This window comes from Panulirus ornatus, chromosome 7 (genome assembly GCF_036320965.1).
Source record: "Panulirus ornatus isolate Po-2019 chromosome 7, ASM3632096v1, whole genome shotgun sequence".
In the NCBI taxonomy this organism is placed as follows: Eukaryota; Metazoa; Arthropoda; class Malacostraca; order Decapoda; family Palinuridae; genus Panulirus; species Panulirus ornatus.
Genome location: NC_092230.1, coordinates 42,726,817 through 42,753,221, shown reverse-complemented (window position 1 = coordinate 42,753,221; position 26,405 = coordinate 42,726,817). Strand labels below are relative to the sequence as shown.

At 47.8% G+C, this 26,405-nt stretch overlaps 1 protein-coding gene across 2 annotated transcripts in view; it reads right to left on the bottom strand.

Moving 5' to 3' along the window:
- Mef2 (myocyte enhancer factor 2) overlaps positions 1 to 26,405 on the bottom strand; it is a 1,047,678-nt gene that overhangs the window by 633,930 nt on the left and 387,343 nt on the right. Inside the window, exon 1 of one of the 2 annotated variants that reach the window (XM_071663613.1) lies at positions 12,070 to 12,315. The exons of the other annotated variant lie outside the window; for it this stretch is intronic. The gene's annotated coding sequence lies outside the window, so the exon portion shown is untranslated. Of the gene's footprint in view, positions 1 to 12,069; positions 12,316 to 26,405 lie in introns of those variants that run through there. 2 annotated transcript variants of the gene reach the window in all.

Genomic DNA, 26,405 nt, shown 5'->3' with positions numbered 1-26,405 from the left:
TATTTTCTCGTTAACTCCCCTTGACCACGACGGTACACAGCGCCCTTGGGCACGACGGTACACAGCGCCCTTGGGCACGAAGGTACACAGCGGCCTTGACCACGACGGTACACAGAGCCCTTGACCACGACGGTAAACAGCGCCCTTGACCACGACGGTACACAGCGCCCTTGGGCACGACGGTACACAGCGCCCTTGGGCACGACGGTACACAGCGCCCTTGACCACGACGGTACACAGCGCCCTTGACCACGACGGTAAACACCGCCCTTGACCACGAAGGTACACAGCGTCCTTGGGCACGACGGTACACAGCGCCCTTGGGCACGAGGGCACACAGCCCTTGTCCACGACGGTAAACAGCGCCCTTGACCACGAAGGTACACAGCGCCCTTGGGCACGACGGTACACAGCGCCCTTGGGCACGACGGTACACAGCGCCCTTGACCACGACGGTACACAGGGCCCTTGACCGCGACGATACACAACGCCCTTGGGCACGACGGTACACAGCCCTGGGCGACCTGGCACACCCTCACCCCCACACACACACCCATGGGGGAGGCAACAACAACAACAACAACAACAACAACAACAACAACAACAACACAGCCTGGGGTGGTCCTTATCTGACCGTGGCTTCGTATGCCTCCCGGTCCCACGCCCACGCCGCTCAATGGCCCACCCACCGGCGCCCACGCCCACGCCCGCCCCCCCGCGTCGCCGCCGCCCCCACGCAAACTGATGGCGCCACCTCCTACTCGAAGGAGGTGGCGGTCGTGCCCGCTAGACAAAGCCATCCCCCCCCCACCCCACCCCCGGTGTCTATACAGTTCCGCCACCGATCTCGAAGGCGCTCTGGACCGTATGACGTCACCGAGGCGCGCGCGCGAGAGACCCCCTCCTCCCTCGTGTTGATCAAACGACGTTTAATGAATGAAAGAAGAAAAAAAGAAAGAAAGAAAAGAAAAGAAAGAAAGAAAGATGAATCACTGGTTATCTACGATGAAGGTCAAGTTGGGAGAGAGAGAGAGAGAGAGAGAGAGAGAGAGAGAGAGAGAGAGAGAGAGAGAGAGAGAGAGAGAGAGAGAGGAAGTAAGCAGGCAACCTCATCGCAATTCACTTCCTCTTTAGAAAAGAAAAAAAAAAAAAATTTGAGGGAGGGAAGTGCTCGAAGAAAGCGTTCTGAAGAAGAGGCGATAAGGACGTTAGACAGGTGTACAAACTGGCAATATTCGACCGTGTGGAGCCCAGCCTTCAAGCCATGCTAAACACGTGCCTGGGTCTCGCCTAAAATATATATATATATATATATATATATATATATATATATATATATATATATATATATATATATATATATATATATATATATATTTCTTATACTATTCGCCATTTCCCGCGTTAGCGAGGTAGCGTTAAGAACAGAGGACTGAGCCTTTGAGGGAATATCCTCACTTGGCCCCCTTCTCTATTCCTTCTTTTGGAAAATTACAAACGGAAGGGGAAGATTTCCAGCCCCCCGCTCCCTCCCCTTTTAGTCGCCTTCTACGACACGCAGGGAATACGTGAGAAGTATTCTTTCTCCTCTATCCCCAGGGATAATATATATATATATATATATATATATATATATATATATATATATATATATATATATATAAATATATATATATATCATCTTTTTTTTATTATACCTGATCGCCGTTTCCCGGTGTGTGTGTGTGTGTGTGTGTGTATGTGTGTGTGTGTGTGTGTGTGTGTGTGTGTGTGTGTGTGTGTGTGTGTGTGTGTGTGTTAGCCTAGATCCTCCCACCACACCTGGCACATTGGTCGTGTCATCATACACTAGGAACAGTGTGGGCCAACGATACTACCGTATGGAAGGGAGGGACACTGTCTACCAAGCAGTGAAATACCGTCACTGTCACAATACGTCACTGTCTAGCAAGCAGTGAAATACCGCCACTGTCACAATACGTCACTGTCTAGCAAGCAGTGAAATACCGTCACTGCCACAATACGTCACTGTGAACCAAGCAGTGAAATACCGTCACTGTCACAATACGTCACTGTCAACCAAGCAGTGAAATACTGTCACTGCCACAATACGTCGAAGGTACATGTATATTAGGGAAGTCACACAGAGATATGGACCCGGAGCAAAGCAAAGGGTCGGCTCCAGTGAGTCTGTAACGCATGTAATTAACAGACCCAACCACTCTGTAACGCATGTAATTAACAGACCCAACCACTCTGTAACGCATGTAATTAACAGACCCAACCACTCTGTAACGCATGTAATTAACAAACCCAACCACTGTGTAACGCATGTAATTAACAAACCCAACCACTCTGTAACGCATGTAATGAACAGACCCAACCACTCTGTAACGCATGTAATTAACAGACCCAACCACTGTGTAACGCATGTAATTAACAGACCCAACCACTCTGTAACGCATGTAATTAACAAACCCAACCACTCTGTAACGCATGTAATTAACAGACCCAACCACTCTGTAACGCATGTAATTAACAGACCCAACCACTCTGTAACGCATGTACTTAAACCCAACCACTCTGTAACGCATGTAATTAACAAACCCAACCACTCTGAAACGCATGTAATTAACAAGCCCAACCACTCTGTAACGCATGTAATTAACAGACCCAACCACTCTGTAACGCATGTAATTAACAAGCCCAACCACTCTGTAACGCATGTAATTAACAGACCCAACCACTCTGTAACGCATGTAATTAACAGACCCAACCACTCTGTAACGCATGTAATTAACAAACCCAACCACTCTGTAACGCATGTAATTAACAAGCCCAACCACTCTGTAACGCATTAACAACCCCAACCACTCTGTAACGCATGTAATTAACCTAACCACTGAAGCTGTATCTTACTGTATATTCTCATAAGTCATAGAACCTGTATCTGACGGCACTCAAACCCCCATTTTTGTATTCCAATTTCTGTATCGTAACAAGGGTGAACTGTTGCCTCCACGTTTCCTTGATGCTATGTAGCCTTCAGTCGTCTTTCGAGACAAACTTGAGAGAAATCAAGAAACTGCAATGTCCTGAAATGTTGCAAAAAAAAAAAATCCTCTTCCCTGAAATACACAAGAACGAGGGAGGAGAGAGAGAGAGAGAGAGAGAGAGAGAGAGAGAGAGAGAGAGAGAGAGAGAGAGAGAGAGAGAGAGAGAGAGAGAGAGAGAGAGAGAACAACAATATATCAAGTCTTACATGTAAATCAGCAAAACACAGGTGGGTTACCGCATTGATAAACAACCTCATTTGCATACACACACACAAGAGAAAATTGATCACACGCGTCGTCTGTGTGCCCGGAAGGATAAAGGGAACAAAACACGGCTCCTTACTTGTCTGCTGGCAGCACACAGACACACACACACCCACACACACACACACACACCCACACACACACACACACACCCACACCCACACACCCACACACACACACAGACACAAACACACACACACAGAGCGATCACACCGTCATAATTTTACTAAGACGTCAAGTCCGAAGATAACGGAAGGTTAGGAATAAATGAGTGAACCTGGCCCTGTCTGTAATGATAAATTATGTCGAGCGTCTTAAACCACAATCACGTCTTCCGCTCCTATATCACTTACGAAAACTTCCACGGGCGATTAGAAGATACGCGATATCTGCCTTCTGCCACAGCATCATGTAGGCCTCTCATTTTTATTTTAAGATAACAGTGTCCCTATACAAGATAACAAGTGTCCCTTTACAATATATATATATATATATATATATATATATATATATATATATATATATATATATATATATATATATATATATATATATTTGTTTGCTTTGAAGAATGTATGTGAGAAATACTTAGAAAAGCAAATGGATTTGTATGTAGCATTTATGGATCTGGAGAAGGCATATGATAGAGTTGATAGAGATGCTCTGTGGAAGGTATTAAGAATATATGGTGTGGGAGGCAAGTTGTTAGAAGTAGTGAAAAGTTTTTATCGAGGATGTAAGGCATGTGTACGTGTAGGAAGAGAGGAAAGTGATTGGTTCTCAGTGAATGTAGGTTTGCGGCAGGGGTGTGTGATGTCTCCATGGTTGTTTAATTTGTTTATGGATGGGGTTGTTAGGGAGGTAAATGCAAGAGTCCTGGAAAGAGGGGCAAGTATGAAGTCTGTTGGGGATGAGAGAGCTTGGGAAGTGAGTCAGTTGTTGTTCGCTGATGATACAGCGCTGGTGGCTGATTCATGTGAGAAACTGCAGAAGCTGGTGACTGAGTTTGGTAAAGTGTGTGGAAGAAGAAAGTTAAGAGTAAATGTGAATAAGAGCAAGGTTATTAGGTACAGTAGGGGTGAGGGTCAAGTCAATTGGGAGGTGAGTTTGAATGGAGAAAAACTGGAGGAAGTGAAGTGTTTTAGATATCTGGGAGTGGATCTGTCAGCGGATGGAAACCATGGGAGCGGAAGTGGATCATAGGGTGGGGGAGGGGGCGAAAATTTTGGGAGCCTTGAAAAATGTGTGGAAGTCGAGAACATTATCTCGGAAAGCAAAAATGGGTATGTTTGAAGGAATAGTGGTTCCAACAATGTTGTATGGTTGCGAGGCGTGGGCTATGGATAGAGATGTGCGCAGGAGGATGGATGTGCTGGAAATGAGATGTTTGAGGACAATGTGTGGTGTGAGGTGGTTTGAGCGAGTGAGTAACGTAAGGGTAAGAGAGATGTGTGGAAATAAAAAGAGCGTGGTTGAGAGAGCAGAAGAGGGTGTTTTGAAATGGTTTGGGCACATGGAGAGAATGAGTGAGGAAAGATTGACCAAGAGGATATATGTGTCGGAGGTGGAGGGAACGAGGAGAAGAGGGAGACCAAATTGGAGGTGGAAAGATGGAGTGAAAAAGATTTTGTGTGATCGGGGCCTGAACATGCAGGAGGGTGAAAGGAGGGCAAGGAATAGAGTGAATTGGAGCGATGTGGTATACCGGGGTTGACGTGCTGTCAGTGGATTGAATCAAGGCATGTGAAGCGTCTGGGGTAAACCATGGAAAGCTGTGTAGGTATGTATATTTGCGTGTGTGGACGTATGTACATGTGTATGGGGGGGGGGGGGTTGGGCCATTTCTTTCGTCTGTTTCCTTGCGCTACCTCGCAAACGCGGGAGACAGCGACAAAGTATAAAAAAAAAAAAAAAAAAAAAAAAAAATATATATATATATATATATATAATCCCTGGGGATAGGGGAGAAAGAATACTTCCCACGTATTCCCTGCGTGTCGTAAAAGGCGACTAAAAGGGGAGGGAGCAGGGGGGGGCTGGAAATCCTCCCCTCCAGTTTTTACTTTTCCAAAAGAAGGAACACAGAAGGGGGGCCAAGTGAGGATTTTTCCCTCTTAGGCTCAGTCCTCTGTTCTTAATGCAACCTTGCTCACGCGGGAAGTGCCGAGCATGTGTGGAAAGAGAGCTGTGGTTTCGGTGCATTATTACATGACAGCTAGAGACTGTGAACGAATGTGGCCTTTGTTGTCTTTTCCTAGAGCGACCTCGCACACATGAGGGGGGAGGGGGTTGTTATTTCATGTGTGGAGGGGTGGCGATGGGAATGAATAAAGGCAGAAAGAATGAATTATGTACATGTGTATATATGTATATGTCTGTGTGTGTATATATATGTATACGTTGAGATGTATAGGTATGTATATTTGCGTGTGTGGACGTGTATGTATATACATGTGTATGTGGGTGGGTGGGGCCATTCTTTCGTCTGTTTCCTTGCGCTACCTCGCTAACGCGGGAGACAGCGACAAAGGAAAATAAATAAGTAAATAAATAAAGAAATAAATGTATATATATTATATATATATATATATATATATATATATATATATATATATATATATATATATATATATATATATATATATCCTTGCCTAAGGGAGGAACCCAATTTACAGAACAACCTCTGGGTAAGGATGAACATTTGGATTGACTGTGGACCGCAAATAGGATTCGAACCGATACACTCGTCTCCCCAGGGACGGCCCGTCACTGTGTCTCGGTCACCAATTTACAATGCAATATTTGGTTGTATTGTGGACTGCAATATAATACTTACAGTGCACTTAAGATACTACTTCGAAACTAGGCACATAAGTATTGATCAATAATACAGTCATGCTGATATAATCAATAATACATTCACGCCGATATTAATCAATAATACAGTCATGCCGATATTAATCAATAATACAGTCATGCTGATATTAATCAATAATACAGTCATGCTGATATTAATCAATAATACAGTCATGCTGATATTAATCAATAATACAGTCATGCTGATATTAATCAATAATACAGTCATGCTGATATAATCAATAATACATTCACGCCGATATTAATCAATAATACAGTCATGCCGATATTAATCAATAATACAGTCATGCTGATATTAATCAATAATACAGTCATGCTGATATTAATCAATAATACAGTCATGCTGATATTAATCAATAATACAGTCATGCTGATATTAATCAATAATACAGTCATGCTGATATTAATCAATAATACAGTCATGCTGATATTAATCAATAATACAGTCATGCCGATATCGATCAATTACAGTCATGCTGATATTAATCAATAATACATTCATGCTGAAATTAATCAATATACAGTCATGCTGATATTAATCAATAATACAGTCATGCTGAATTAATCATTAATACAGTCATGCTGATATTATCAATAATACAGACATGCCGATATCAATCAATTACAGTCATGCTGATATTAATCAATGATACATTTTAATCAATGATACATTCATGCTGATATTAATCAATAATACAGTCATGCTGATATTAATCAATAATACAGTCATGCTGATATCAATCAATAATACATTCATGCTGATATCAATCAATAATACAGTCATGCTGATATTAATCAATAATACAGTCATGCTGATATTAATCAATAATACATTCATGCTGATATTAATCAATAATACAGTCATGCTGATATTAATCAATAATACAGTCATGCTGATATTAATCAATAATACAGTCATGCTGATATTAATCAATAATACAGTCATGCTGATATTAATCAATAATACAGTCATGCTGATATTAATCAAATAATACAGTCATGCTGATATCAATCAATATTACATTCATGCTGATATTAATCAATATACAGTCATGCTGATATTAATCAATAATACAGTCATGCTGATATTAATCAATAATACAGTCATGCTGATATCAATCAATAATACAGTCATGCTGATATCAATCAATAATACAGTCATGCTGATATTAATCAATAATACAGTCATGCTGATATTAATCAATAATACAGTCATGCTGATATTAATCAATAATACAGTCATGCTGATATTAATCAATAATACAGTCATGCTGATATTAATCAATAATACAGTCATGCTGATATTAATCAATAATACAGACATGCCGATATCAATCAATTACAGTCATGCTGATATTAATCAATGATACATTTTAATCAATGATACATTCATGCTGATATTAATCAATAATACAGTCATGCTGATATCAATCAATAATACAGTCATGCTGATATTAATCAATAATACATTCATGCTGATATTAATCAATAATACAGTCATGCTGATATTAATCAATAATACAGTCATGCTGATATTAATCAATAATACAGTCATGCTGAAAGAGATAAGGTTCCACATTATATCATTCTAATCTCCTTTCTTCTCTATCTTTCCACTCCTTATCGCCTCCTAATGTCTCCCATCTGGATGACTTCTAACAATCATCTAACACTCTCCTAACACATCTAACACTCTCCACTCCTTCCCTTAAAGGACTGTATCCTACAGTTCTCGTCTCTTTTAATCTATTTAGTTTCTACAAAAAAGAAAAAAAATAAACCTGAACGAAGATTTCTAACACTCTCCACTCCTTCCCTTAAAGGACTGTATTCTACAGTTCTCGTCTATTTTAATCTATTTCAGTTTCTACCAAAAACATACCTGAACGAAGATTTCGTGTACCGAAGCAAGGGTACGAAAAGCTTATGATGTACCGTAGTACGAAGGTTAGAAATACCGTTTTCAAAATAACTCAAATCTCTTCAGACATCATACAGACACTGTACTCCCATTGAAGGCTGTATCAACATTACCCTTTGCTGTATTTTGGCCGTCCTGGTAATGCCGACCTGAGAGAGAGAGAGAGAGAGAGAGAGAGAGAGAGAGAGAGAGAGAGAGAGAGAGAGAGAGAGAGAGAGAGAGAGAGACGGATATGCAAATGAGTGTCAATCTCACAAAAACAAAAACAAATAAACAGACGAGAGATCACATTATGTGACAAGATAAGATAAGATAAGATGACTTTACTGTGTTGAGACTTATATATACTCTACGGGATGCTATGCTATGTTTAATCAATCTAGGTTAGGTTAGGTTAGGTTAGGTTAGGTTAGGGTAGGGTAGGGTAGGGTAGGGTAGGTTAGGTTAGGTTAGGTTAGTTTGGCAATGCTATGCTGTGTTATATCTGGCCAGGTTAGGGTAGGTTAGGTTAGGTTAGGTTAGGTTAGGTTACGTTAGGGTAGGGTAGGGTAGGGTAGGGTAGGGTAGGTTAGGTTAGGGTAGGTTAGGTTAGGGTAGGTTAGGTTAGGTTAGGTTAGGTTAGGTTAAGTTAGGTTAGGTTAGTTTGGCAATGCTATGCTGTGTTATATCTGGCCAGGTTACGTTACGTTCATGTTACGCTATGTTACGCCCCTGTTAATGTTCTTCCGTGCTACGCTATACCCCGCTGTTATGTCCCCGTCACGCTAGGTTAATCTAGGTTATATTTTGTTACGTCACATTACGTAACGCTAGGTTATAGTCTGTATTGCTTTTCTCTTCGATGCAACACTGAAAAAAAAATAATAAAAAATTGATACCTCATCAAACCATATGCGAGTGCTCAAACCGGGTGATATTTCTTAAATATACGGTAACGCTATTTCCCCCTCACACATTTCTCGTCCGTCACAATCAATTCAAGTCGTCACGACCCACAAAGTCAAGATAATAAATAAATGAATTAACATATAATTTATAAGAGTTTCCCCTCCATCGACATCCATCTTCTCACCTATGTCTGTCCTCCACGTTCTCTATGATCTGCCTCGAAAACACATGGGAAACGAACGTATTTCTCTGCTTTTGTGTGTGTGTGTGTGTGTGTGTGTGTGTGTGTGTGTGTGTGTGTGTGTGTGTGTGTGTGTGTGTGTGTGTGTGTGTGTGTGTCATTTTCAGCGTCACGATCACTCACTAACAGAGGCCAGCAGCCATTAAAAACCAAATATACATTCCCATCACAGTGACATATGAAGACCTACCTATTAATCTCTTCTCAAAATCAATACATGATCAACCATCGAATTATTAAAGACGATGTATCCACACACACACACACACACACACACAAATGTGTGTGTGTGTGTGTGTGTGTGTGTGTGTGTGTGTGTGTGTGTGTGTGTGTCATGTTGAAAGCATGTAGATTTCCCACTATGTCTTCAGCATCCATTACCGACCCTGGGGTCCCCCACTGCCAATCTTTGACTCAAACTGACCAGCCAACAATGATCAGCTGGCAGCATGATATGATCAGCTGGCAGCATGATATCATCAGCTGGCAGCATATGATATGATCAGCTGGCAGCATGATATGGACAGCTGGCAGCATGATATGATCAGCTGGCAGCATGATATGATCAGCTGGCAGTATGATATGGACAGCTGGCAGCATGACATGATCAGCTGGCAGCATGATATGATCATGTGGCAGCATGATATGATCAGCTGGCAGCATGATATGATCAGCTGGCAGCATGACATGGACAGCTGGCAGCATGATATGATCAGCTGGCAGCATGATATGATCAGCTGACAGCATGATATGATCAGCTGGCAGCATATGATATGATCAGCAGGCAGCATATGATATGATCAGCAGGCAGCATATGATATGATCAGCTGGCAGCATGATATGATCAGCTGGCAACATGATATGATCAGCTGGCAGCATGATATGATCAGCAGGCAGCATATGATATGATCAGCAGGCAGCATATGATATGATCAGCTGGCAGCATATGATATGATCAGCTGGCAGCATGATATGATCAGCTGGCAGCATGATATGATCATGTGGCAGCATGATATGATCAGCTGGCAGCATGATATAATCAGCTGGCAGCATGATATGATCATGTGGCAGCATGATATGATCAGCTGGCAGCATGATATGATCAGCTGGCAGCATGATATGATCAGCTGGCAGCATGATATAATCAGCTGGCAGCATGATATGATCAGCTGGCAGCATGATATAATCAGCTGGCAGCATGATATGATCAGCTGGCAGCATGATATGGACAGCTGGCAGCATGACATGATCAGCTGGCAGCATATGATATGATCAGCTGGCAGCATATGATATGATCAGCTGGAAGCATGATATGGACAGCTGGCAGCATGATATGATCAGCTGGCAGCATGATATGATCAGCTGGCAGTATGATATGGACAGCTGGCAGCATGACATGATCAGCTGGCAGCATGATATGATCATGTGGCAGCATGATATGATCAGCTGGCAGCATGATATGATCAGCTGGCAGCATGACATGGACAGCTGGCAGCATGATATGATCAGCTGGCAGCATGATATGATCAGCTGACAGCATGATATGATCAGCTGGCAGCATATGATATGATCAGCAGGCAGCATATGATATGATCAGCAGGCAGCATATGATATGATCAGCTGGCAGCATGATATGATCAGCTGGCAGCATGATATGATCAGCTGGCAGCATGATATGATCAGCTGGCAGCATGATATGGACAGCTGGCAGCATGATATGATCAGCTGGCAGCATGATATGATCAGCTGGAAGCATGATATGGACACCTGGCAGCATGATATGATCAGCTGGCAGTATGATATGGACAGCTGGCAGCATGACATGATCAGCTGACAGCATGATATGATCAGCTGGCAACATGATATGATCAGCTGGCAGCATATGATATGATCAGCTGGCAGCATGATATGATCAGCTGGCAGCATATGATATGATCAGCTGGCAGCATGAGATATGATCAGCTGGCAGCATGAGATATGATCAGCTGGCAGCATGATAAACAAACCCCCTCCCTCCCCGTACTTCACAGCCACACGTTCAACTTTACGTCTGTGAATGAAGTCTGTCGAGGTGGGGAAGGTGGATGGTGTGGGGTGGGGTGGGTGCAGCCTTGCCCCAGAGCCCTACACCCCCCAAATCCCCACCTCCCCACGCCTGGAGGGTCCCGGCGGCGTCCCCACGCCAGGCGATGGTGTACGGGGGGCCCTCGCGATGGTGTACGGGGGGGCAGGCGATAGTGTACGGGGGAGGCAGGCGATAGTGTACGGGGGTGGCGGTGTACGTACGTCTTTGTACGTGGAACACTTTCTCTGGGGGAACTCTATGGGGCAGGCAGGCAGGCTTCCTACCACGCCCCCCCCCAAAAAAAAACCCCCCAACCCCACCCCAGCTGCCCCATACCAGGATGTCGAACAACTACAGAGGATAAAGAGGATGACTCCCCCTATAGACACACACACACACACACACACACACACACACACACACACACACACACACACACACACACAAACAAAGAAAGAAAAACTCCTAAATTACATGAAATTCTTATCACCAATAACAATAAACACAACATGCTCTTACCACACCACAAACCACGAGTCTATGTACATGTATATACACCTCTCTCTCTCTCTCTCTAACGACCAACAGAGGCCTCGTTAGCACCCAGGGAGATCTGTCGTTGTCTGCCCTCCACCACAGCGGGTGTGCCTCTGTGTGTGTGTGTGTGTGTGTGTGTGTGTGTGTGTGTGTGTGTGTGTGTGTGTGTACAACAAGACGTAAAACTTTAGGGGAAAAGACGTGTCAGACCCTTACCTACCTTTGTGAGATGGCGCTCCGACCACCGCTTCTCCTGGGGGCCCACCACACTCTCCTCCAGCACGCACGCAAGCACGCGCGTGCACAGACACGCACCTTCCTACCTACCGCCCCACGCGGTGTCAAAACACACTATCGCACAACACACTCGAGAGGAGACACACACCCTAGCAACGCACTCTTTAAAACATCAGTGAGCGTACGACGCCTGCTCCGTCGCACCGGGAGACGCACAGACGCACACACACACGAGGGCACCATCCAGGCGCAACTACCACTAGGTCAGGTCAGGTCAGGTCAGGTCAGCGCGCCGCGGACCAAGCTGGGGGGGTCAAAACGCAGGTATAGGATACCCTTGACCTCGTCTCTCTCTCTCTCTCTCTCTCTCTCTCTCTCTCTCTCTCTCTCTCTCTCTCTCTCTCTCTCTCTCCCAACCCGACCGGGCCCAATCCCATCCCGGCCGAACGAGTGGATAATATGACCCTTCGGGTCCTCCAGCATACGGTCGTATATCGTCACCGTGACGAGAGGGGGGTGAGTGGGTGGGTGGGGGCGTCCCCCCCCCCCCCGCCCTGTGGTCCTCCTGGCTTCACGCTCCGGGGGGACCAGGACCATTTTGTAGGTCAGGGGGAGGGAATGAAAGGAGGGAGGGAGGGAGGGAGGGAGGGAGGGAGGGAGGAGGAGAAAGGAGGGAGGGAGGACCATGTATGGGTAATGGGACGTACAGGGAGGGAGGAAGGGAGAGAGGAGGAGGGAAGGAGGACTATGTATGGGTGGTGAGACGTAGAGGGAGGGATGGAGGGAGGGAGGGAGGGAGGGAGGGAGGGAGGGAGGGAGGGAGGGGGAGGAGGAGGAGGAGGAGGAGGAGGAGGGGGGACAATGTATGGGTAGTGAGACGTAGAGGGAGGGAGGGAGGGAGGGAGGTGAGGAAGAGTGTGAGGGAGGGTGATGAGGGTGGGTCGGTCACAGTGGCCTGACCTCCCTCCAGGTGAGCAGCTGACCGATCATCAACACAGCTCCTCCATGTCCCTCGCCTCGCGATAACACTGGCCGAGCAGCGACCGGACACTAACGCCCCTGGCGGCAAGGGTTAATATTCAATATCTCCATGACGTGGAAGGGGAAGGGGGGGGGGGGAAAGAAGAAGGACGGAAGGGGGGGTTAAAAAAAAGAGGTGAGGGATGGAGTGGAGGGATGGAGAGGGAGGGGGGAGGGGAGGAGAGGCTTACGCCCCCTGGTGCTTCCAGAAGTGAGGTCAGCTATGACACACACACACACACACACACACACACACACACACACACACACACACACACACACACACACACACACACACACTGAAGACGGGGCGTCCCTCTACCCTGACGACTTAACTAAACTAACACACTTCTGGCCGCCACCACTAACTCTTCTCATCATCGTCTAACATCGTCTAACGTCAGTAATTCGTCTAACATAAATCATTCGTCTAATATCGTCTAACATAAATCATTCGTCTAATATCGTCTAACATCACTAATTCGTCTAACATCGTCTAACATCACTAATTCGTCTAATATCGTCTGACATCACTAAATCGTTTAACATTACTAATTCGTCTAACATCGTCTAACATCACCCATTCGTCTAACATCGTCTAACATCAGCTAATCACCTGCCTAAACACTTGGGCACTCTTAAAGTCTTTCTCAAACCTCTTCCAAACCCAACCTGGCGCCGGAAACACCAAGAGAGAGTCTCCTACTCTCTCTCTCTCTCTCTCTCTCTCTCTCTCTCTCTCTCTCTCTCTCTCTCTCTCTCTCTCCTCCCCAACCCCCACCAGAAGGAGGAAGGGAGGGAGGGGGGGGATTGGCAAAATCGGAGGGCAGTAACAATGTCTTCCTGGCCCCCTTCCCCTTCCCTGCCCTCTTTCCCTCCCCGACCCTCCCCAAAGAAGCAGAACCAGCAGCCAGCAGGCAGCTGCTGCTGGTGGTGGTCCAGGGCAGTTCTCGGCCACGCCACGCCACGCCTCCTCCCTGACGCAGGGGGCGACGTGAGCACTCCCTCCCTCGCCCTTCCCTACCCTCCTACTGCCAGATGATGGGTACAATGGTCGAGCGGGTCGTTTGGCTGTGGTATCCCATTTGGCCACAGACACCCTCCACCACCTCAGTTGTATATCAACTGACTGTTATGCTTCCTTCTTGTCTCCCGTGATGATGTGATTATTACACGAAAGTGCACTTGGGAACTTATCGTGTTTCATTTTCCCCGTGGACTCACAGGAATATATATATATATATATATATATATATATATATATATATATATATATATATATATATATATATATATATATATTCAGACATCATGCCTTACCTGGCAAATAAAAGCACAGCTCCCCCCAAACCCACGCGTCTATAAAGAGTGAGAATGGAATTAATGAGAGAGAGAGAGAGAGAGAGAGAGAGAGAGAGAGAGAGAGAGAGAGAGAGAGAGAGAGAGAGAGTAACCCTCCCCACATTCTCCGTAGCCACCTGGACTCCCACGGCCCGGTACACAAGGAAAACATCCGCGCACCTTTCACTCCCCCCCACCCACGCCCGCCCGCCCCCCGCACGCCACCTGAGATCCCTCGTCCCCATGTTAGCAGTTCGCTACCACGACGGGTTGGTGCAGATCGTGACACGAAACACCGTGGAAACAGTAGACCGCCAGCTCACTGTATGTGCATGGGCTGTTTGATGCCTTTCCCTGTCCCTTTCTTGTTGTTAACAACCCTACGTTTACTGCTGTATCTGCTTTCTGTCTATGTCTTAAGGTCAGTGGCAGGAGTTAACTCATCAAACTGTTTATTATCATTATCATTATTACAATTTCAATATCATTATCATTATTACTATTATCATTATCATCATTATTATCATCATTATCATTATCATTACTATTACTACCATTATCGTTATCATCATTGTTATCATTATCATCATTATTATTATTATCATTATCATTATTATTACTACTACTACTACTACTACTATTATTAGTATTATTATCATTATTATTATTATTATTATTATCATTATTATTATTATTATTATTATTATTATTATTATTATTATTATTATCGTTATTACTATTAATCATTATTATTATCATTATTATCACTGGTATTATCGACATGGGACCCCCAGTACATGACAGACCACACTCGTCAGTCAGGGTGACTGGTCTGTAGTTCAGCGCCTCGTTCTGAAGGTAGCCAGACGCACGACTCCTGCTGAGGTGAAGAAATTACCTGGAGAGAGAGAGACAGTGTGGTTTCAGGAGGTGATGTGTCAAATGAACTTCAGATTTCTACGAGAGAGTGAGCTCTGTATTAGACAGAAAAAAAAAATGGAAGGCTGGGTGGATCATTCTTGTCGGAAATGCCTGAAAGCCTTCGACACTGTCCTCCCGTCTGGGAGACTTGATTAAGATGCTGGAATACAAGGCTGGAATAAGGAGCTGTGGGGCGCGGGGAAATTCCTTCAATGGATGAAAGTGTCATCCCAGTGGACCGGGACAGAGGACGCACGTCAGAGGAGCCTTTTCCAAAGGGGTGGAGGTCATCGCTGGAGTGCCGCAGGGTCCTGTTCTGAGACCAAAACTTATCTTGAGTATGGGGAAATGACTCGCCTGAAGGTATGTGTTCGCAGATGATGCCAAGGTCACGAGGGAAGTGAAAAGCGAGGAGGACTGCACCACCTTGCAAGGGGACCTAGACAGACATTCATCATTCCTCTAATAATGGTCGATAAGGCGAAAACTAGAATACACTTTTCAAGTTTGGTCACCGCACCGACGGAATCACAAGAGCTATAGCAGAGAAGGTCCAGAGGAGGGCAACAAAGATGATGGTATCAGAAATAAGAGAGACATGAGTTGCAGGGGAAGGCTGGTGCCTTTGGACTGGTCCATCTTGGAAGCCAGAAGAGTGACGGGTGACTTGATCATAGCCTTTAAATTTTCGAACCAGACGGATGACGCAGACAGAGAACACTTCTTCGAGAGACGTAAGAGACAGACCAAACCAGAGGTCATAAAACAATATCAAGCACGAAACTCTTTTGGAAAGATGTCAAGAAGGCCTTTTATGGTATAAAATCGGTGGACGACTGGACTAGAATGACTGAGGCCATGGGTAATACTGCACACACACACCATACGTGAATTTAAGAAGCTGTATGACAGCAGAGAATGGTCAAGATATGGGAGGGAGGGGGGACCCACATTTCTGCAACACACACACACACACACACACACAGATATATATATATATATATATATATATATATATATATATATATATATATATATATATATATATATATATATATACACAAGCTGTACACATGTCACGTTCCACACACGTCCCCATTGCATATCACCACATCTGGGCTTGGGAAACTTCCTTCCCCTGCGAGAAAGTGGTGAACCACTCCTCTTTGGGGGGGAGAAGGGGGTGTGGTTGGTTAAGACCGCCAAAATGGCCAATATCACCTCGAGTCCCGGCGATATATATATACGTCGCTGAAGGCACACGTAATGACCCGACACGTGAGGGGAAGGTGTTGTGGGGTGGGGTCGAGTGGGAGGTTGGTTCTCCACACTGATAGCTTGGTGTCTGATAACAGTCATTGCCTGATATATCAGTGACTTCTGTGGTCCACCTTGGGGGTGGGGAGGGAGGAATGCTGGAAGGGTCGTTGGGGGTCTGTACAAGACCATACCTATGCCCCTGGATCACTCAGGAGTCCAGTGTGTTGAGCTAGTAACCAGTCCACAAGCGGCGCAGCTGTTCTCATGTAGAAAGATATACTTATATATCACTTTCTAAGGTGAGGGGAGTGGGAGAGAAAGCGAATCGCTCACGGCGAACATTAGGTCCTCAAGGAGGAAGGGGGAAGAAGGGAAGGGAAGGGGTGGAAGGGGAAGGGAAAAGCGAACCATTCAGTCCAGTTCCAGTTTCCAGGCAGCTGGAAAGCACGAAACACATGAAATACGCCTCATTACATGAAAGGATTGAGAGGCAATCCATCTTTCTATTATTGTCTATCAATACTTACAACAACCCACATTTTAATTTCCCCCAGCATGGGGCACTCCCACAACGCGATGTCCAGCTTTCTCCACCACCCACTGACTTTCCTACAACACTACTTCCTTCCCCCCCATCCCACCCTCCCTGAAAATACTACCTTCCCCCCCCCAAGGTATACTTTCCCACAAGGATGAATTACTTTCTCTCGTCCCTTACTTCCTGTAAACACACACACACACACACACACAGAACACACACACACACACACACACACACACACAGACACAGACACACACAGGCACACACACACACACACCCCGCAGTACTTCCCTACGACGACACATAAGAACACTTTCACACCAAGATGGCACGTGCTACTTTCCTACATCCGCCGGCCGTAGTCACGGACACCCCCGCCCCCGTCCGGTCTCGTTGCTCACGGCGCTAAAAAACAGCGAGGGAGGTGGCGCGTGGGAGGGGCTGGCGGCCCTGCGGCACTCCGGCATAGGATGAAAAACACCCCCACACCCGACGTCGCCAGGCGCTGGTGTGGAGCGCTGCTTGCCGTGGGCGTCGCGGGCGGAAGCGGGGCCAGGCAAGGCCGTGGGCGGTGTTCGAGGGTGGCGGGGTGGGTGGAGGGTGGAGTGGGTGGGAGTGTCTATAATGCAGCGGTGATGACCTTCCCGTCTGACACACTTAACACGGAAAAGGGAACGGACGGGTGACGGTCCATTAAGAGCGGACGGACCTGTGGAAGGGTGGTGGGAGGGGGCTTTCCCTGGTGGTAGACGGAAAAGGAGAGAAATTGTGGAAGTTGTGAGGATAGACGGGGACGTGTGTGGTGGTGGCGAGGAAGGAGGGGAAGGGATGGGGGTTTAGGGAATAGACTTGGTGACGGGCGGGTTGAGTTTATGGATGGAGGGGAAGTTGGTGGTGGTGGTCGAGTGTCGGCACGCGAGACGGCAAGGGCGGCGTGAGACTGACGGAGGGCACGGGACAGGTTAGAGGATGATGGGTAGACGGTACAGGAAGGCACGGGACGGGTTAGAGGATGATGGGTAGACGGTACAGGAGGAGGACAGGTGACAGAAGACACCAGGTGTCTCTCTGCTGGAGGACAGTAATGCAGCCGTGTGCCACGGTGCTGATCTAGACACAGGGAGAGAGGAGAGGAAAGCAAGACAGACAAACCGGACACTGGAAGGGGATGGGTGTGGAGTGTTCACACACACACACACACACACACACACACACACACACACACACACACACACACACACACACACGAAAACCTCAAAAAATACTCATGTATGCAGTGTAAAAGTGTGGAGATTATATATATACACACACACAGCTGTTTCCTGTGTTACTGAGGTAGCGCCAGGAACAGGTGAAGACAGACCGCATTCGCTCGCATCCATGCTCAAGCTATTATGTGTAATGCACCGAAACCACAGCTCCCTATCCACATCCAGGCCCCACAGACCTTTCCATGGTTTACCCCGGACGCTTCACATGCCCTGAGTCAGTCCACTGACACCATGTCGAACCCTATATTCCACATGGTTCTAATTCACTCTATCCCGTGCACGCCTTTCACCCTCCTGCATACTCAGGCCCCGATCACTCAAAATCATTTTCCCAGAAAGTGGACATGAAGGCCTCTGAGTAAAGGCGGGTAGAGTCAAGGGGACATAGTCTCATTTGGGGCGTTTACTACAAGGCCATCGCGCCCACGTCGCACAAGCTGGGTGAACGTGCGAGCGAGGGCATACGCAAGAAGGGAAACCCGAGGCCGACCAAGCAACGACCAGAAACCAGATTCCATTATCAATTTCACCAGAGCGAGGAAACATCACAACCCCCCCTGCGTGAGGGACAACCCCAGCACTAGGGCCAGAGACCTTCCGGAGGAGTCGTGACATACACGAATTCCAATCCTCACAAAACGAACGACTGCACGAACGACCCGTTCGTCGTGTGTGTGTGTGTGTGTGTAGGCACGACCACCCCACTACGTCGTCCCACAACGTCTGTCGTGTCATCTACAGTGTGGGAGCTCGAAGACACACACGCCCCCATGTGATCCTGCCACGACACCATCCTCACGAAGGAGGGAGGCGTTGGGAGGAAGGAACGTCCGTGTCAGACGCTTCACTAAGGACGCCTTCCGATACATCGAGGACCTACGGAGAGATCCACGGGGGTTGAGAACTGTTCTGTCCTGAAATACTGGTGGCCGCCCATCCTGAAACGAGGCAAAACACACGACCGCTTCCGCATCGGATGATTCAGATCTGAAACCGTTCCTGATTGTTCACGGATGACGAGAACGATAAGAACAGTCGCTTAAGATGAGACAGAACACGAGAACACACCAAGAACTGAAGCTCAAGGGAGACGAGCGTCAAAGAAGCAGTCGTCAGTAGCAGGGACCTGGGGAGTCTTTTGAGCGCCCGGCGTTACGCCCTTGAGCAAGACGGTGCGACACATCACGAGCGAGCGGGTGCGACACCACGATCGCGACGGTGCGATCCTCCAAGCGCGACGCCACGACCTCTGCGCACGACGGGTAAAACACCTTGAGCACGACGGTACGACGACCCCCACCCCCCCCCAAACCCCTCGAGCGCGACGGTATTGACCCCTTGAGCGCGACGGTACCAGCCCCTTACCACGAAGTCCAGCCCTACCAGTGGACCACACACCCCCGCCCCGTGTTGCTGCTGGAGGAGTTGAAGCATTCGACCCCACTCCGAGGGGGCCACCATCACCACCGCACGAGAACCAGAACTGATTGAGTCCTTCTGCTACACTGATCTGACCTGTGGGGATGTGGGCATCAGAGGGAAGGGAGGTGAGGCGAGAGATGGGTTGAGAGGAGAGGAGGAGTGCTGCTGGAGGTGTGGTGGGGATGTGTGTGGGTGTGGGGAAGGGGGGTGAGTAATGTAGAGTTGGTCACCATCTTGTTGCGATCGATCAAGCTCCCTCACCACCCACCAACCACCACTACCATTGTCCCAGAACAACTTAAAAATGATGGAGACTTTGTGTGATGCGGGGGAGGAGGAGGAGGGCCCTTTCTGTGGGCTCCTCACCACAGGTCTCCCATGAGGGAGGGAGACACCAGCGCCAGGCACAGGCGTCTGGGTCCTGGCCCTTGTTAGTGGCAACTCATGTCTTACAAAGTCCTCCACCACGTAACCCTCAGAGCTCCTGAACTTCTTAAAAAGACTAAACCAAGTTTGATTCTCCTCCCAGGCTGCTCTGAGCGGGTTGTCATATCATGGCATGTCTCTGGTTATCATCAGTTCTCATTAGTGATATTGTGGGCTGGTGTTTCGTCCGTCCCTAGAAGCCACGGTTCTCCCATGTAGTGGCACGACGGTGTTCAGCTAAATATGTGGTATTTTAAGATGTCTTTATTTCTTATATGTTATTCGTGATATGATATTACGAGGCTCCCTCTTCAGTGGTTTCTGCGCACACGGCCATATCTTCCTTCACGTGCGTTGGCTACCATACTAACACATACCCATCCATCTCGTTCATCTTAACGTGAATCCCTGAGCGTGACGGTACGACCCCTTTGAGCGTGAAGGTACGACCCCTTTGAGTGTGAAGGTTACGACACCCTCTGAGCGTGACAGTACGACCTCCCCCCTTGAAGCATCACCGCACCACCCTTAGGGTTGCGATGGCTTGGCCTTTGACTACACCCTTTTTTAACAAAAAAGAAAAAAAAAAAGGGTTTTCAATCCAAGGCCACCAGTACCTCCCGCAGGTCATGAGGTCAAAACCCGCGCCCCACCACCAGACATTCTCCCCCCCCCAACACCCCCCCTCCTGGTTCATCAACTGGCGTAAATCATGGTTACGGCCCCTGGCGCGGCCCTTATCGACGAGTGTGTGTAGTCCAGGTGTTTGATTGGCAGTGTCGTGGTGTGGGAGGGGGAAGGGGGGGGCGGGGGGGAGGCCGACCGACCGTCTGGTGATGCTGCTGGGGGCGTGGGGTGGTAAGCGATGCCAGATTTATGTAACAATCTCCAACTGTCGGACACACTCGCCCGTCAACAAGGGGTCTCTCTCTCTCTCTCTCTCTCTCTCTCTCTCTCTCTCTCTCTCTCTCTCTCTCTCTCTCTCTCTCTCTCTCTCTCTCTAGGGGGTCTTCGAGAGACACACCACACTATTCCAGACCGTTATACAACACACACACACACACACACACACACCCTACTCTGTCTGTGGTATTACCCAGCCTCCACCTAGAGCTCGAGTTTACCTAGAGGTGCGTCTAAGACACACACACACACGTCAGCCCCTTCAGGAAGGTGTCGACCCACACCGTGGCACTGTATTGTGTGTGTGGAGGTCAACCCCAATTGGTCCAACATGGGACTCAAGGCTGGTAAGTGCCAATATACATCTGACAGACTCTACCACTAAGGCAACTCAATTCTCCCCCCTCCTCCTCCTCACCACGCAGCAGCACCCTCCTCCTCCTCCTGCTGACCACCGCCACCACGAGCAGGAGACAGAGACAACATACAGACAGACGTGCGCCAACTACCTCGAAGCCACCTATCGTGTTATTGATGACGCTCCGAAATCGCCTTTTAATCCCCAGGGGCCTCTTTGGTGGGGGAAACACACACAACACCCCCGGCCCAGGATTCCACCACGTACGGAGAAAAGGATTCGACTCGAGCAACGGTCTGGCGCGAGACTCGAACAGACAACCAGATAACGCAGAGTGGAAAATCTAACCAGGAACGCCATTACACGTTCAACACTTCTACCCGAGACGTGATACGAGGCTGACGGAGGGGAAGTGGGCGGCGGGAGAAGGGGTGTCGTCGGGTCTCGACCTAACCTTCATCGCTGAGTGTTGGTGGCTGATGATGATGATGATGACCCCCCCTGGAGGCGGCCGTAGCTCGAGGGAGGGGGGTTGGTGTCCTCAGCATCCTCACGGCACCAGGTCCTCCTCCTCCTCCTCCTGCTCTCTCCCTGGTGGCAACCAACGGACAGTCGCAGTCCGCCTCGCCACTCACTGGCCACACACGGAGAGGCAATGCACACGCAGCGCCCTCACTCTGTGTGTGTGTGATTACCTATCTATAATTACCCTTTTGAACAGCGAGCGTCTGTGATTACAATCAAGTCACTACTTACTTCAGACGCGAGTACGTGGGACACCTTGGACGGGAACAAAGGCCGCATTATAGAAGGAACCATTACGGGGTGGAGGTCGCCGCACGCGGGGTGCCCCGCGGACCTCCCTGGAACCGCTGCTCTTAGCCGAGCGATAAAACGGGGAGGGAGCGACCGACCGAAGGCCTGCCTTTTTCCCGAAATCTCTTTTCGCGGATGATGCCAAAGACACTTGCGAATCGACTCGTGATACTGCGGCAATTTAGGAAAAGGAGAGGAGAGGGGAGACATGAGATAGATTCCAACATTAGTCTTAATATATATCTATCTCTCTCTCTCTCTCTCTCTCTCTCTCTCTCTCTCTATATATATATATATATATATATATATATATATATATATATACATGGTGGATTAAGGTGTAAGTGTGAAGGTGAGTGATTGTAGTGGATGGGACACAGGGAGATCTAGCAGGAAATAAGATGCTAAAGTGTTTTTGTGTGTGAGGGAACTGGGAGTTGACACTGTACATAAACTGTCACTGTATCCCCACCTTAACCAAACCGTTTCCTGGCAGGTCTTAAGAGCTGGTGTTTTACGCGAGTGGATGACTATATTCACGTCAATCACTGTTGGTCAAAATTATACTATATGCTTCTCAAGTTTGGTCATCGCACCTAAAGAAGCACAAAGAGCTGATAGAGTAGGTCCAGAGGAGGACAACAAAACTAGAATATGCTTCTCAAGTTTGGTCACCATCGCAGCTAAAGAAGCACAAAGAGCTAATAGAGAAGGTCCAGAGGAGGACAACAAAACTAGAATATGCTTCTCAAGTTTGGTCACCATCGCAGCTAAAGAAGCACAAAGAGCTGATAGAGAAGGTCCAGAGGAGGACAACAAAACTAGAATATGCTTCTCAAGTTTGGTCACACCGCAGCTAAAGAAGCACAAAGAGCTGATAGAGAAGGTCCAGAGGAGGACAACAAAGAAGATGGTACCAGAAATAAGAGTTGAATTACAACAGTCGGGGTGGGGAGGGGTGTGTCTTAAGCGTATACCCACCATGGAAGAGAGAAATGTCAGGGGTGGTTTGATCACGACCGTCAAGTCTCTGCAGCCAATCTGACGGCGTTATCAATGCCTTGTTCCTCGAAGAAAGACACAAAGACATAGACACACACACACACACACACACACACCAGAGGCCATAACATCACGTGAAGAACGAGGGCTGATTACAGTAAAGGAGAACTGGTGTATGGAAATAAGTCTAGTGATGCCGCTGTACACGAAGACGGTATAAAAACGTCTCAAACACCGTAGTATGGCAGGGATGGGGAGGAGGAGGAGGAGGAGGAGGAGGAGGAGGAGGAGAAGAAGCGCCCCCCCCCCCCCCCCCACGAGTGTAGAACTTCCTCCCCGTGCAGTACAGAAAGCGTTAACAACAACAACAACAACAACTAAAAAGGTAAACTGCACCCCCGAAAAATGGACAGATCTGGTAGGGAGCTGTTATGGCCTATTCGCAATCAGCTACGAATGGCGTTCGTGTGTGTGTGTGTGTGTGTGTGTGTGTGTGTGTGTGTGTGTGTGTGTGTGTGTGTCACAGAAACGAGCTCATAAAATGCCTGACCTGGAGTGCTCAACCGCGACATCAATCCACAGCTGGCGTAATGCGGGAGGAGAGGTCGCAGGAGGAGGGTGAGTGAGGGAGGTGAGGGGCAGTAGAGATATTTACATTCCCCCCTCCTCTCCTCCTCTCCTCCTTCCTTCCCTCCTTCTCCCATCCCCCCTCCCACATCATCATCACGATCATCCCTCCCTTCCCCTCTCCTCCCCATCCTTCGACGTACTACGACCAACTCCCACCCCTCCTTTCTCCTCTTCTCCTCTCCCCACCCCAAAACCCCCGGCCAAGGCAGACGGAGTATTTCTCCTTCCCCCAACCTCCCCACTAACCCCCCCCATCTCCCCACTAACTCCCCCCATCTCCCCACTAACTCCCCCCACCTCCCCACTACCCCACCCCCCCACCCCTTCTTACCCACTGACAAAAACATTGTGGTTGGCCAACATTCCACCATGATCCACCAGTACGCCCCCTGAACACGCAGTACACCACCCCCTGAACACGCTGTACACCACCCCCTGAACACGCTGTACACCACCCCCTGAACACGCTGTACACCACCCCCTGAACACGCTGTACATCACCCCCTGAACACGCAGTACACCACCCCCTGAATACGCAGTACACCACCCCCTGAACACGCTGTACACCACCCCCTGAACACCCACTACACCCTCTACACACCCAGTACACCTCCTCAACACACAGTACACACCTAGTGCGCCCCCTGAACACGCAGTACACCAACCCCTGAACACGCAGTACACCCCCGGAACACCCACTACACCCTCGACACACCCAGTGCACCCCCTCAACACACACTACACACCATGAACACACAGTACACACAAAGTACGCCCCCTGAACACGCAGTACACCAACCCCTGAACACACATTACACCCCCGGAACACCCACAACACCTCAACACACAGCACACCCCCTGAACACCCACTACACACCCAGTACACCCCCCTGGACACACAGTACACCCTCAGGTCACCCAACAATGAAGTGGTTAAGTCCTTTTCCAAGTGCTCAAATTTCACCTCGACGGTGAGCGAGTGCTGACGAGCAGTGAGTGAATCGTCCAAAATACATCCCACCACATCACGCTCACATCTTGCATGTCCCAGCACGGGATTTCACTGTAATCCCAATCCTCGTCTGGGGGATTTTTCACTGTGATCGCAATCCTCGTCTGGGGGATTTTTCACTGTAATCCCAATCCTCGTCTGGGGGATTTTTCACTGTAATCGCAATCCTCGTCTGGGGATTTTTCACTGTAATCCCAATCCTCGCCAGGGGATTTTTCACTGTAATCCCAATCCTCGCCTGGGGGATTTTTCAGTGATCCCAATCCTCGTCTGGGGGATTTTTCACTGTGATCGCAATCCTCGTCTGGGGGATTTTTCACTGTAATCCCAATCCTCGCCTGGGGGATTTTTCAGTGATCGCAACCCTCGTCTGGGGATTTTTCGCAATAATCCTCCCCCCCTCGTAAAGGGGGATTTGTTTTCGCAATCCTCGTCTGGGGGATTTTTCACTGTAATCGCAATCCTCGTCTGGGGGATTTTTCACTGTAATCCCAATCCTCGTCTGGGGGATTTTTCGCAATAATCCCCCCCCAAGGGGGATTAGTTTTCGCCATCGCAGTCTTCGTGAGGGATCTCGTAACTCCACGAGGTTACGTCACAAAGGCAGGCAGGCAGGCAGGGGTGCAAGTCTCACTTATCACGGGGTCATAAACACGACCGTAAACCATTAGAAGAAAAAAAACCCACACAGCTAATCAGGAACCTACAGGTTGGCTCTGACGTCAGCACCAGTGGCCTGAGGGATGAGGGTAAAGCATACACACACACACACACACACACACACGGGCACGCACGCACGCACACGGGACGACCCAGCCTGACGAAACACTTGCGCCTCCCCTCCTTTCCCTCCCTCCCTCCCTCCCCTCCCGTCCCTACCCCTCCAATATTATATGTATATATATATATATATATATATATATATATATATATATATATATATATATTCCCATTTTAGAAAGTTTATACAAGGAGGGGAGGATTTCCGGCCCCCCGCTCCCGTCCCCTCTAGTCGCTTTCTACGACACGCGAGGAATACGTGGGAAGTATTCTTTCACCCCTATCCCCATGCAGGAGGGTGAAAGGAGGGCAAGAAATAGAGTGAATTGGAGTCATGTGGTATACAGGGGTTGACGTGCTGTCAGTGGATTGAAGCAAGGCATGTGAAGCGTCTGGGGTAAACCATGGAAAGCTGTGTAGGTATGTATATTTGCGTGTGTGGACGTGTGTATGTACATGTGTATGGGGGGGGGGGGCGGGGCCATTTCTTTCGTCTGTTTCCTTGCGCTACCTCGCAAACGCGGGAGACAGCGACAAAGTATAAAAAAAAAAAAAAAAAAAAAAAAAAAAAATATATATATATATATATATATATATATATATATATATATATATA